At 45.7% G+C, this 14,235-nt stretch overlaps 1 protein-coding gene across 2 annotated transcripts in view; it reads right to left on the bottom strand.

Annotated features, from left to right (window-relative positions):
* The window catches only part of SLC45A3 (solute carrier family 45 member 3), a 135,441-nt gene extending 133,073 nt beyond the window's left edge, over positions 1-2,368 (bottom strand). For both annotated transcript variants that reach the window (XM_073615791.1, XM_073615792.1), the window contains exon 1: positions 2,164-2,368. The gene's annotated coding sequence lies outside the window, so the exon portion shown is untranslated. The remainder of the gene's footprint in view (positions 1-2,163) is intronic.
* Between the last annotated feature and the right edge of the window lie 11,867 nt (positions 2,369-14,235).

Genomic DNA, 14,235 nt, shown 5'->3' with positions numbered 1-14,235 from the left:
ATCAGATCACAGAAAGGCAAAAAATAAATAAATAGAATTCGGAGATTTTAGAGGAGGCTTAGAAAAATAAACTGTTCTTTTCTGAGTTAGGAATACTTGACTAGAATTACATTTTGAATCAGAGTTTAGTGTCACATTAATTAAATGCAATAACACACACATAGTACATATCACACAGAAATAGAAGATTTCACATGACGTATTTTCATAATTGTTCAGAATTATGCACATTTTATTCTCCTACAAGTGTATGAATATGCACCAAAGTAAAAATAGTTTTTAGCTCTGGCCTTGTTCACACTGGTGCGACTTTTCCTGCTGCAATACACAACAATGGAAATCACATTATTCTCTTTGATGCCTGTTCACATCAATGCAACATGGTGAGGTGTGATTTTAAGGCAGGAAAGAAGGTACAGGTGCATCTTTCCCATGAAAAGTACAATGGTTTTTGGTGAGTTTTTGGCTGGGTTTTTTGTTTAAAGTGGAACTAAAATTCTGCTGTTGTTTGCATCAGCAAGACAGTTTTTTTATTGCAAGAGAGACGTGCAATGTCTTTTGTAAATAACCGTGTCGCTTCTGCAATAAATTACACTGAACTGCCTGTTTGCAGCCTCCCCTGGCATGTAAAGTGAGCTGCGCATGCACAGCTCTGCTCACAGTGGTCATCCTGATCCCTGTGTGCCGGAATGACAGCCTCCTACGCATGCACAGGAGTGACATTGTCTCTCGCTGGCCAATGAAAGTGGCCAAAGACTGGCACACAGAAGAAGATGCACCAGCCAGCCAGGGAGGAAAGGTGAGTATAAATTGCCTTTAGCTCCAGTTTTAACAACCAGTCACCTCCTCCTACAAAGTAAAAGTTACACATCAAGGTGCATCGAAAAAGGGGTTTTAAGGCTGCAGTCACATCTTTGTGTTCCGGGAACACACAATAAACACGTGAAAAATGTAAATTGCGTTTGCGGTGCCATTCATTCTTAAGGGTACCCCAAACCTGGCCAGCAGATGCACATTTTTTGCAAGCGTTAATTAAGGCCCTATTTGATGCATTGTGTATTGGTGCATGTGGGAAGCACACTACAGTATGAGCTGCTACACTAATTACTTGAGTAAACAGGATTGCTCTAATAATTTAATTATTGTAAGCACCAATTGGGTTATATTGTAAACATTTTGTTTGATTATTTTTTGCAAGCGGCTAAATAATCGACAAATACACTACAAACATGCCAAAATGCGTAGTAAAAAAGCGCCATGCTGTATGCCTGAAAAGGAGCATGGGGTATAGTGCGTTGTGGCGCACAGGGCGGCCCATGTGTATAGGTGGATGCGGGAAGCACATTACAGTATAAGCAGCAACACTAATTACTTGAGTAAATTGGATTACGCTATTAATTCAACTATTGTAAGCACTAATTGGGTTATATTGGGAATATTTTGTTTGATTATTTTTTGAAAGCAGCTAAACAAGCGACAAATACACTACAAACATGCCAAAATGCGTAGTAAAAAAGCGCCGTGCTGTATGCCCGAAAAGGTGCATGGGGCATAGTGCATTGTGGCGCACAGGGTGGCCCATGTGTATTGGTGGATGTGGGAAGCACATTACAGTATAAGCAGCAACACTAATTACTTGAGTAAATTGGATTGCGCTATTAATTCAACTATTGTAAGCACTAATAGGGTTATTTTAGGAATATTTTGTTTGAGTGTTTTGTGCAAGCAGCTAAACAAGCGACAAAGGCAGGACAAACATGCCAAAATGCACAGTAAACCTGAGATGTTCTATGCCCAAAAAGGTGCAGGGGCGAATGGGCTGCCCTATGCGTGTCACGTGAAAACATGCAAAAAATGTGTGTAGAAGCGCACATTGTGAAAGGGGAATATAAACACACTTTTTCTTATTTAGTGTGACTTTAAAGCAGTGAACTGTCCAGCACAGCAAAGGAAGGGTTAAAGCAAAATGCTCTGATGTCCCCTTCTTTGTATTTCAGAGGGGCAGGAGGACTTCAGACTGGAACTTTGAGGACAATCAGCAGCCATACATTAGAAGGAGCCCTGCAGAGAGCAGCACAAAGCAGCCTAAGATCGAGGAGAGCTCCAGACAGGAGGAGGGGGGAGAGTCCTATAGAATCCACAATCATGGGTGACTCTGCTCACCTGTCCCACTGATGGCTGTCAGGTGTTGTCACCCTGTGTAGGCGTCCTAGGAGATGGCTTGTCCCCAGCTCTGCGCTGTGATGAGTGTCCAGGAGGCAGGAAGAGTAGAGAGACCTGTGTCAGGGGGAGTGTCACAACACGACTGTCACTTGCTGCTGTCACTTCCAGAACTTTAACCTGTCACCAACTGGGGCTGAGCACAGGAACGGCTTTCATTGTAGTGGGTGGGTGGAGTTTCTGGGAGAGGCTGCATAATCTCTATTGGAAATGATCTAGCTGAGGATAACTTTAACCCCTTGGCTGCCAGGGCACTTTGCACTCAATGCACCTCTTGCATATTTATGGCATACCAATAAAAAGCTGCTGAATACTACAGTGTTAAATGAGGAGCACAGGAAAGAAAGAGAAAAAAAAAATCATACTCACCGGGATGGCTGCAGCATCAATCCAAGCTGTATCTGTCTCACCAGCTATACACTGAGAACTGAGCAATCAAACACCGCTGATCGCTGAGTTATTGGCCCACTCTGAGTGGAGAACAGTGACTGTCAGCCACCGGCTCTCTGATCTGCCCCTCCAGCGCTCACTGGAGCGTCGGGCTGTTGAGGGGGCAGGAGCTGCTGGCTCAGGCTCTAAGCAGTGCTCTGAGAGGCTGAACTAGCTGCCAGTCAGGCATCTGGGCAGATCACAACATTAATGTCGGGATCCCTGCAGTGCCTGGACGAGCTCTGTGACATCATCGGACAGCTAACCAGTGGAGGCCAATCCATTAGGGGTGCCGCCCTCCCTAATCCATGTGCCCGCCCCCTAACCTCCATGCAGGTTGCCGGATGCATGGATTTCAATGTGGGTTTTTTTTTTTTTTTTTCTTGAAGTATGTGATTTGAGGCTTGAAAAAGGGTGGGCAGAGCACTTTTCCCCCAAATTAATATTCGCTACTGTCTTCCTGCTTCTCCTCCCAGCCAATCTGGAAGCGGGTCCTGAGACCCAATTGTCCGGGAGTCTTAGGATGGTAGTGCGTGTGTATCGCTACAAGTGGATCGAGAGCCGCGGCGGTGGCGTTAGAGCAATAGGATCGCCGTGAGTGGACCGAAAGGCACGTGGGGGGGAGGGGGTGCGAGTGAGGGGGTCAGGTCTGTTTGCCTCCCCCCCCCAAACTATTGACCACCAGCCAACACTGCAGTTGACTTTAGCCTGCTGTCAGCTATATCTGGGTCAGGAGAAGTATGGCCAAAAAAAGCTTTGGCCATACTTCTCCTTTACATTAGAACTGATGGCAAAACTTTTTTTTTTTCATGTTGGATAGAGTAAGGGAGGGTTATATGGTCCTATGTCAGTTTTTTTTTGCCATCTGTGTCTCATTGGGGTGATTTTCCTTTACTTCCTGTCCCAAAGCCACAACAGCAAATGGTAGGAAATCCTTTCAAAATGAAGGAATTCCTGGTAAGCACCAGAGACACTAGAAGGAGTGTCCCCATTGGAAGATTTTCCCCCTATTTCTCTTCTGGTGACAACACAGTTTCTTTCACTTTTAGCTTAGGGTGGTGCTGCTGCATAATTGTGCATTTTTCAGTGTGTTTTTGTAGAGCATTTTTGCACATTTTATGCATGTTTTTGATGCATTTTCATGCTTCATACTTTTTTTTGTAGGAAAAGGAGACTGACTGTTAAAGAGCAATTTCACCTTTTCAGAAAAAATGAAAAAGTGAACTAACACCCCACACCCTCCCTGCCCCCTTCCCCACTCCATGGGCTTGTTTGTGCACATGCCCATACAGTGCTCATTCAGCCAGTATAGAGATTTAGGCTCGATTCACACCTATGCATGTTGCTTTTGAGCGTTTTTGGAGGGTTTTTTTTCATGCTTGCCACGTTTTTGAGCAGCGTTTTTGCAGCGTTTTTGCGGCGTTTTTGCCGCGATTTGCGTTTTGCGTTTTTTTTTTTTTTTTTTACAGTTTTTTTTACAGTCTTAAAAAAAATTTAAAAAAACGGCAAAAACGCATCAAAAATGCTGCAAAAACGGTGCACATGCATTTTTGATGCTTGTCCATTGAATTGTATTACATGCAAAACGCTGCATTTTGCATGAAAAAAAGTCCCTGACTCTTTCCAAAAATGCAGAGATACAAAAAGGCATTGATGTGAACATGTTCCATAGGAACCCATGTTAAAAAATTCCCATGCATTTCTGCAAAATGCAAAATGCATCAAAAAACGCGCTAGTGTGAATGGAGCCTTAGAAATCCCTTCTCTTTTTCCCCTTCTTTTCTGAAGGGCTTGTGGGGGATGGGGCCTACTCGCCCTGAACGCTCATCAATGCCCGGGATCAGGCGGAGATTGCGGTCATGTGAAAAATCAAATATTAAGGCAGTTCCCCAACTTAGAGATGATCCTTCACTTTGTGCAGCAATTAAAAACAGAGTTCCTCTGAAAAGCAACTTGTCCCATGTCACTACACACTGTCATACAACACTGTACCCAAATGAAATTTTTATCATTTTTTCCCCACAAATAGAGCTTTCTTTTGGTGGTATTTGATCACCTCTGCATTTTTTTTTTTCTTGTTAAAAAAATTGAAAAAGCCCGAATTTTTAAAAAAAAAATATTTTTTTTTAATATTTTGTTATAAAATTTTGCAAACAGGTAATTTTTCTCCTTCATTGATGTACGCTGATGAGGCGGCACTGATGGGCACCGTTAGGTGGCAGTGATGGGCACTGATGGGTGGCAGTGATGGGCACTGATTGCTTACACTGATGGCAGCACTGCTAGGTGGCACTGATTGGCACCACTGGTGGGCATTGATAGGTGGCACTTGTGGTCATTGATAGGTGGCACTTGTGGGTATTGATAGGTGGCACTCATGGGCACTGGCAGGTGGCAATGGTAGGTGGCACTGGCAGGCACAGATGAGGCAGATGTGCCTCCTTCCTCTTCCGGACCGATGTCCCTTTAACATAAGCCGGTGATCGGCTGTTAGCCTGAGGAGGAAAAAAAAAACGATTACTGAGCATTTGTTTGCATCATGTGATCAGCTGTCATTGGCTGACAGCTGATCACATGGTAAGGGGCCGGGATCGGCTCCTTACTCGGATCGGTGATCACCCGAGTCTCCGTGATCACATTTTTTTGTACAATTCTCCTTTAAAAGAGGTGTGGCAGGAGGTGTGTCCAATGCCTACATACTTGTGCTAATAGGTGTCCCTCATTCCCATCTCAGAAAGTTGGGAGGTATATGACTACATGACACCTCACACTCTTTTCCTAACACTTGGTGAGGTTTTTTTGTAGCCAACAGAGATAGCTATAAACAATGATAATTAATTACTGTCCGCAGAGGAAGAGTGTACAGCAAGTCATCAGCTCACAAGATTTATGGCTGGATGAACATATTTTATTTTTTTTGCACTTGTCAATGTAACCAAATGCCTTAACCACTTCAATACCAGACACCTTCACCCCCTTCCTGCCCAAGCCAATTTGAATGACAAATACTCAGGAATGCAGCACTGTATCCAAATTAAATTTTTATCATTTTTTTTAGACAGATAGTGCTTTCTTTCGGTGGTATTTAACCACTTCAGCCCCGGAAGAATTTACCCCCTTCCTGACCAGGCCATTTTTTGCAATACGGCACTGCGTCACTTTAACTGACAATTGCGTGGTCATGCGACGCTGTACCCAAACAAAATTGATGTCCTTTTTTACCCACAAATAGAGCTTTTTTTTTGGTGGTATTTGATGAACTCTGGAGGTTCTTTTTTTTTTTTGCACTATAAACAAAAAAAAAAAAGAGTGACTGGTCCGGAAGCGGTTAATCACAACTGGGTTTTTTATTAAATGAAAAAATACTGAAATTTAACCTTGCCGTCCAGCTCATGCACATTTTGTCGCCAAGTTTTCTCGTGAATCAACGAACGGGTAAATCGGCTCCTTTAAAGAGGAAGTAAACCCTGATGGATTTTACTTCCTCTTTATTCCTCTGCAACGTAAAAGCATAATGGGCTAGTATGCATCACATACTAGCCCATTATGCGCCACTTACCTGCTAACGAAGCCCGCAATGTTCCCGGTGGAGGAAGCACCCCTCTTCCTTCCGGGCCATGGACTCCGGCTCTGTGACTGGCCAGAGTCGCATGACGTCACTCCCACGCATGCGTGCAGAAGCCGACGGTCACAGCACGGGCACTAATGAAAAGGTGCGATTGTGCCCTTTCTATAGTGCGCATGTGCCGATGACGTTGGCACAATCGTATATGGTAGATATCTCCTAAACCGTGCAGGTTTAGGGGATATTTCCAGTACCTACAGGTAAGCCTTAATGTAGGCTTACCTGTAGGTAAAAGTGGTCTAAAAGGGTTTACAACCACTTTAAGAGCCATAGCAGGCGTGCGTCTGCTGCACTGTGGGGGACCCGATGCATGTGGCTGGCAGCTGCGATGTCTGCCAGCCACCCGCGATGGCGGGCACGAAAGCCTGAACGGGGATTTGTGTGTGCAAATAAAATCCCCGTTCTGACAGGGGAGGAGAGACAGATCTGCTGTTCCTAGTAACTAGGAACAGCAATATGTCTCCTCTTCCAGTCAGTCCCATCCCCCCACAGTTAGAAACACTCAAGAGGGAACACATTTAACTCCTTGATCGCCCCCTAGTGTTAACCCCTTCCCTGCCAGTGACATTTACACAGTAATCAGTGCATTTTTATAGCACTGATCGCTGTATAAATGTCAATGGACCCAAAGATGTGTCAAAAGTGTCAGATCTGTCCGTTGCAATGTTGCAGTCCCGCTACAAATTGCTGATCGCCACCATTACTAGTAAAAAAAATAAATAAATAAAAAATGCCATAAATCTATCCCCTATTTTGTAGACGCTATAACTTTTGCGCAAACCAATCAATATACGCTTATTGCGATTTTTTTTACCAAAAATATGTAGAAGAATATATATCAGCCCAAACTGATGAAGAAATGTGTTTTTTTAATTATTTTTTGGATAGTTATTATAGCAAAAAGTTAAAAATATTGTTTTTTCTTCAAAATTGTGTTTTTTTGTTTATAGTGCAAAAAATAAAAAATGCAGAGGTGATCAAATACCCCCAAAAGAAAGCTCTATTTGTGGGGAAAAAAGGCATCAATTTTATTTGGGTACAGCGTTGCACAACCGCGCAATTGTCAGCTAAAGCGACAAAGTGCCGTTTCGCAAAAAATGGCCTGATCATTATGGGGGAAAATCTTCCAGGGCTGAAATGGTTAAAAAAAACAAAATGTTTTTCTTATTTTCTGTTATAAGATTTTGCAAAGAAGTAATCTTTCTTAATAAATTTAGGCCAAAGTTTGATCTGCTACATTTCTTTAGAAAAAATAACCCAAATGAGTGCATATTATTAAGCCTGTGTGAAAGTTATAGAGTCTACAAACTACAGTACATATATTTGAAAATTGATCAATCCTAATGTACTAACTGCCTGTCTTATTTCTTTAGGCCATAAAACAGTACAAATAACCCCCAAATAACCCCTTTTTGGAAAGTAGACTCCTCAAGGTATTTAGTAAGAGGCATGGTAACTTTTTAAAATGTTATTTTTCCCCACAGTTCTTTGGAAAATGATGAAATCAAATAAAATTTTTATTTTTTCACAAAATTGTCATTTTACCAAGTAATTTCTCACACACAGCATAGGCATACTTGCAATTACACCTCAAAACACATTCTGCTACCCCTTCCAATTAAGGAGATAGCACACGTGTGACTTTTTCACAGCCTAGATCAATGGTTCTCAACCTGGGGGTCGAATGATGATTTGCCAGGGGTCACCGAATCCTGGGCTGTTCCTGAAGCCCACACCGCTCTCCCAGCCTTTTTTGCGGCTGCCCAGCAGGGCTGTCCCTGGTGTCGGTGGCCGCCCAGCTGGGCTGTTCCTGGAGCCCACGGCCGCCCACTCAGCCTCTTCGCAGCCGCCCATTCAGTTCACGGCATGGCTGGGGGACAGAAACTAGAGGTCAGCTGACTGGTCAGGAATGTGAAGTGGGATGGGCTGGAGGAGACCCTATCTCCTGATTTTGGCATAGTTGTCACTGCTATGAGACACCACAAAGTCGGAGACACAGATCACAACTCCCCACCAGAACTGCCACTCATCCCCCCCCCCCCCCACTAAGGAGTAAGAGAAGGAATAAAAAAAGAGAACACATGGAAGGGAGAGGAAAAGAGGGTGAGGAACAAAGAAAAAGGGAGAGAAAGAATAAGAGAAAGAACAAGAAAGACAGCTAGAGAGAGGGATGGGGAAAAAACAAGAAATTAGGATAGAGAGAGATAAAAGGGAAAGAAAGGAGAACAAAGAGAGTGGTATATTCTAAAATGTGCCATAAGGGGTTTTAATACTGTGGAAGGGACTCAGGGAGCGCTAAATGTCCGTGGGTTAGGGGTGCAAATGACTTGTCTTGCCTTGGGTGCTGACAACCCACGCTACGAAAATAATTTTACTGTTAGGGGTCCACACAACTTGGGAAATTTTATTAAAGGGTCACGGCACTAGACAGGTTGAGAACCACTGGCCTAGTTGCATATATATTACACATAAATTACAGATCTGATTTCCTGACTACCTACCACAATTTTGAAGTCCCTGGAGCACCAGGACAGTGGAAACACCCAAAAAATAACCCCATTTTGGAAAGAAAACACTCCAAGGTATTTTCTATTATGCATAATGAGTCTTTTGAATATGTCTTTTTTGCCACAAGTTTTTGGAAAATTAAAACGTATTCCTTTTTTTACACAAAGTTGTCAATTTCTAAGATATTTCTAACACATAGGACATGGACATACTAATGGGGCGTACACACGGTCGGACTTTTCAGCTACAAAAGTCCGACAGCCTGTCCGACAGACTTTCGACGGACTTTCGACGGACTTGCAGCGGACTTTCTAACGAACAGACTTGCCTACACACGATCACACAAAAGTCCGTCGAATTCTTACGTGATGACGTACACCGGACTAAAATAAGGAAGTTGATAGCCAGTAGCCAATAGCTGCCCTAGCGTGGGTTTTTGTCCGTCAGACTAGCATACAGACGAGCGGATTTTTCGACCGGACTCGAGTCCGTCGGAAAGATTTGAAGCATGTTTCAAATCTAAAGTCCGTCGGATTTGAGGCTGAAAAAGTCCGTTGAAAGTCCGGAGAAGCCCACACACGATCGGATTACCAGCCAGCTTTAGTCCGTCAGCGTCCGTTGGACTTTTGTAGACGAAAAGTCCGACCGTGTGTACGCGGCATAAGAATTAGACCCCAAAACACATTCTGCTACTCCTCCTGGGTATGGTATATGGGTATGGCAATACCACAAGTGTGCGACTTTTTCACAGCGTAGCAACATGGAGGGGCCCAAAATCCAAGAAGAACCTTTGGGTTTTAAAGGAGCATAAATTAGGCATTAATTAAACATCTAATTTCCTGTCTACCTAAAACATTTTTGAAGACCCTGGAGCACAAGGACAGTGGCAACACCCACAGAAAGACCACATTTTCTAAAGCAAACACACCAAAGTATTTTCTTTGAGGCATAATGAGTCTTTTGAACGTGTCATTTTTTTGACACAAATTTTTGAAAAACGTGGAAAGAAAATGAAAACGTATATTAAATTTTTAAGATATTTCTAACATATAGCTAGGACATAGTTAGAATTACTCCCCAAACTACATTCTACTACTCCTCCTGAGTATGGCGTTCCATGGGTTCATACTCAGAACCTGAATCGGACAGCGAGAGCTCCCCGCTGCTCTCATCTGTCATGCTGATGATTTGAACATTTGTTGGACAATGTAACATTTTTTTGGACATGGCTGGCTCTGGTGACACCATACTGCTGTGATGGTGACAGTGGGGCATATATGGTTGAATCAGGGTGCTGACGACAGCCACACTGGTGTGTTTAATCAGGACACTGATAAGGCTGCATTGGCGTGGTTGATCAGGACACTGATGAGGCTTGCACTGGTATGGCTGATCATGACACTGAGGAGGCTGCACTGGTGTGGCTGATCAGGACACTGAGGAGGCTGCATTGGTGTGGCTGCACTGGCGGTGCTGATGAGCACACTGGGGAGGTTGCACTGGCATGGCTGGTCAGGACACTGAGGAGGCTGCACTGGCATGGCCAATCAAGAAACTGATAAAGCTGCACTGGCGTGGCTGATCAGAACACTGATGAGGCTGCACTGGTGTGGCCAATCAAGAAACTGATAAAGCTGCACTGGCGTGGCTGATCAGAACACTGATGAGGCTGCACTGATGTGGTTGCATTGGCATGACTGATCAGGACACTGATGAGGCTGCACTGGCATGGCTGATCAGTACACTAAGGAGGCTGCATTGGTGTGGCTGATCAGGACACTGAGAAGGCTGCACTTGGGTGGTTGATCAGGACACTGATGAGCCTGCACTGGCATGGCTGATAACACTGAGGAGGCTGCACTGGTGTGGCTGATCAGGACACTGAGGCGGCTGCACTGGCGTGGCAGGTCCAGACACTGATGAGGCTACACTGATGTGGTTGCATTAGCATGACTGATCAGGTCACTGATGAGGCTGCACTGGCATGGCTGATCAGGACACTAAGGAGGCTGCACTGGCATGGCCCATCAGGATAATGATAAAGCTGCACTGACGTGGCAGTTCAGGACACTGATGAGGCTGCACTGGCATGGCTGATTAGGACACTGGGGAGGCTGCATTGGCGTGGCTGATCAGGACACTGAGAAGGCTGCACTTGGGTGGTTGATCAGGACACTGATGAGGCTGTACTGGCGTGGCTGATAAGAACACTGAGGAGGCTGCACTGGTGTGACTGATCAGGACACTGAGGAGGCTTCACTGGCGTGGCTGATCCAGAAACTGATGAGGCTACACTGGTGTGGCTGATCAGGACACTGATGAGGCTGCATTGGCATAACTGTGCTGGCATGGCTGATCAGGACACTGATGAGGCTGCACTGGTGTGGTTGCACTGGCATGACTGATCAGGACTCTGATGAAGCTGCATTGGCATGGCTGATCAGAACAGTGAGGAGGCTGGACTGGCATGGCTAATCAGGACACTGATGAGGCTGCACTGGCATGGCTGCACTGACGTGGCTAATCAGGACACTGATGAGGCTGCACTGGTGTGGCTGATCAGGACACTGAGGAGGCTGCACTGGCATGGCTGCACTGACGTGGCTATTCAGGACACTGATGAGGCTGCACTGGCATGGCTGATCAGGACACTGAGGAGGCTGCACTGATGTGGCTGCACTAGAGTCACTGATCAGGACATTGATGAGGCTGCACTGACATGGCTGATCAGAACACTGAGGAGGCTCCACTAGTGTGGCTGCACTGGCGTGACTGATCGGGATACTGGCATAGCTGCACTGGTTTTGTTGATCAGGACATGAAGGAGGCTGCACTGGCATAGCTGATCAGGACACTGATGAGGCTGTACTGGCATGGCAGCACTAGTGTTGCTGATCAGAACACTGATGAGGCTGCCCTGCCGTGGCTGCACTGAGGTGGCTGATCAGGACACTGATGAAGCTGCATTGGCGTGGCTGATCAGGACTCTGATGGAGTTACATTGGCATGGCTGATGCCATGACACTGATGAGGCTGCACTAGTGTGGTTGCACTGGTGTTAATGACTGGCATGGCTGATCGGGGCTCTGATGTGGCTGCACTGGTGTAGATGACTGGTGGCTGATTAGGGTTGCTTGCTTGGCACTGCTTCTATTATTAAACGCCTTTTATTTTTAATGAATTTGTAGCACCCTCTAGTGTACAGTCTAGTGTGAGGAAAATGTATTTTGACTCACAGTAGCTGTGTAAATCTGGTTAATTGGTTGTAGGTCAGGCTGGAGGGTTCTACAGGTCAGGTCTCTGGCACCTCCCCCTGATTCTATAAGCTGCTGGAAATTTCTAGAAGCTAGTGGGTGGAGGTAAGGAGGTCATAATCTGCATATTTATGGAAATCTAGCCAATCCCCAGGCAGGAGGCTTGGCAGGGTGGATGAGTCAGCCCATAAAATATTGTGGAGCCTTGCCAGTAGGGGTGTTGGGTGGAAGATGGAATGCTGAGGCTGTGTCGTGTAGCCTTGGAGGGGACCCTGGGGCTGAAGGGGGCTCTTCCTTCAGGCTGGGAGCCGAGGAAGGAAGGAAGAAGGTGTCAGGGCTGGGCTCAGCCCTTCCTTCTCTAAGCTGGCCACTCAGCTGTTGGCTAATTGCCAGCTCCTATCTCTCCACAGTTACTCACCTGTTGATTATATCCTGCTCGTCAGTCCTGCCTACTTAAGCCGCCCAGCCCAGAGGATCTCTGCCTTCGCCTTGGTCAACATCACAGAGACTATCTCCTGCGTTCCTGTTTAAAGACTTGCTTGGCTGACATCCATTCTGGCTCTAGATCCTGCTTTCTCTTCCACTACACTGATCCCTCACCTTCTGGCTTGGCTGACTATCAGTTCCGGTTACCGAACTCTGGTTATGTTTTGACTATGTTTGTTCTATATACTTTTATTATTAAACAAGTGTGATTTAACTGTACTTCTGTCTCGGTCTGATTTCATGGTTTCTGACAGTAGGCAAAGCCCATGAATTCAGAAGATACAGTCAATCCACTTGTTGGTGATATTTTTTCCAGATTGGATGAGCAGGATCACTGCATGGATCAGTTTTCTATGGCGTTACAAATGCTCCTGAGTCACACGGCTCACTTGGAATCTTCTACTGTGGCTGCTCCATTACAACCTGTGTTGTAGGCCGTCCCTGCTGCTGCTCCAGTCTCTGTGCAGGCACCCGCCTCGAGTATTACCTCTATGTCTGGTTCCGCTCCGCTTTCCCAGCAATTTGGGGGTGATCCAGTCCAATGCAGGGGGTTTCTCAAACAGGTTGAGATATACTTTGAGATGCTGCCCCAGGTGTTTCTCACAGATAGAAGCAAAGTAGGTTTTGTGTTATCTTTGCTTTCTGAAAGAGCCTTGGCCTGGGCAAACCCTCTATGGGAGACACAAAAATCTGTTGTCTTGAGTTACCCTGAGGTTGCGGCTTCCTTTAAAAGGGTATTTTACATTCCCACACGCTTCTGCCACCAAGTGCCTCATGTCCATCAGAGTACGAGAACTGTTGCCGATTATGCCATTGAATTCCGTACTCTGGCAGCAGAGGTTGCTTGGAACAATGAGGCCCTCATGGCTGCTTTTTCTCATGGTCTCTCGCATACCATCAAGGATGAGATAGCAGCCCGAGATATACCCACTGAGCTGGAGAAGTTGATCACATTTGCCATCCTTATTGACTCCAGAGAAAGACTCTCTTTTAAGGAGCGCTTGCGGAAGCCTCCTGTATGTTTGTCTCCGAGCTTTGCAGTCCCACCCCTGACTCCCTCACCTCCCGTGCCTCCTGGTACCGAGTCGGACAGTGAAGGTGAACCCATGCATTTGGGTTTCACACGTCTCTCCACAGATGAGAGAACTTTAGGGGGAGGGAGAGATTGTGCCTTTATTGTGGCCAGGCAGGTCACTTTTTGAAGTCTTGCCCTACCCGACCAGGGAACGCCCGAACCTTGAGGTCCTGTCACATTGTTTCGCCCCCAGTTATCCAGAAGGATAAGCCCCTGGTTTCGGTCACCCTTTCTTGGGCTGAGTTGTCCATCGAGATACAGGCTCTAATCAACTCTGGAGCTGCAGGCCTGTTCATTGATGCTGCCTTTGTTTTGAAGCACTTAATTCCGCTGCAGCTGTGTGACACTCCACTTGCCATTGAGGCTCTTGACGGGAGACCTCTACAGCCTGCCCATGTGACTCATGAGACTGTTCTGTTGTCCATGGCCGTAGGGGCTCTTCACCATGAGATAATCCAATTCCAAGTTATTTCCTCACCTAAGTTTCCGCTGGTTATGGATTATCCTTGGTTACAGAGGCATAACCCCTCCTTTGATTGGCTCCATGCTGAGGTTCTCTCCTGGTCGCCACAATGCAGTAAGACATGCTTCCAGAAGGTAGCCAAGGTCCTGTGCACCTCTTCACTCTCCTCCCTGCC

The sequence above is a fragment of the Aquarana catesbeiana genome, linkage group LG02, assembly GCF_042186555.1.
Source record: "Aquarana catesbeiana isolate 2022-GZ linkage group LG02, ASM4218655v1, whole genome shotgun sequence".
NCBI classification, from domain to species: domain Eukaryota; kingdom Metazoa; phylum Chordata; class Amphibia; order Anura; family Ranidae; genus Aquarana; species Aquarana catesbeiana.
This window is presented reverse-complemented; position numbering and strand designations above follow the sequence as displayed.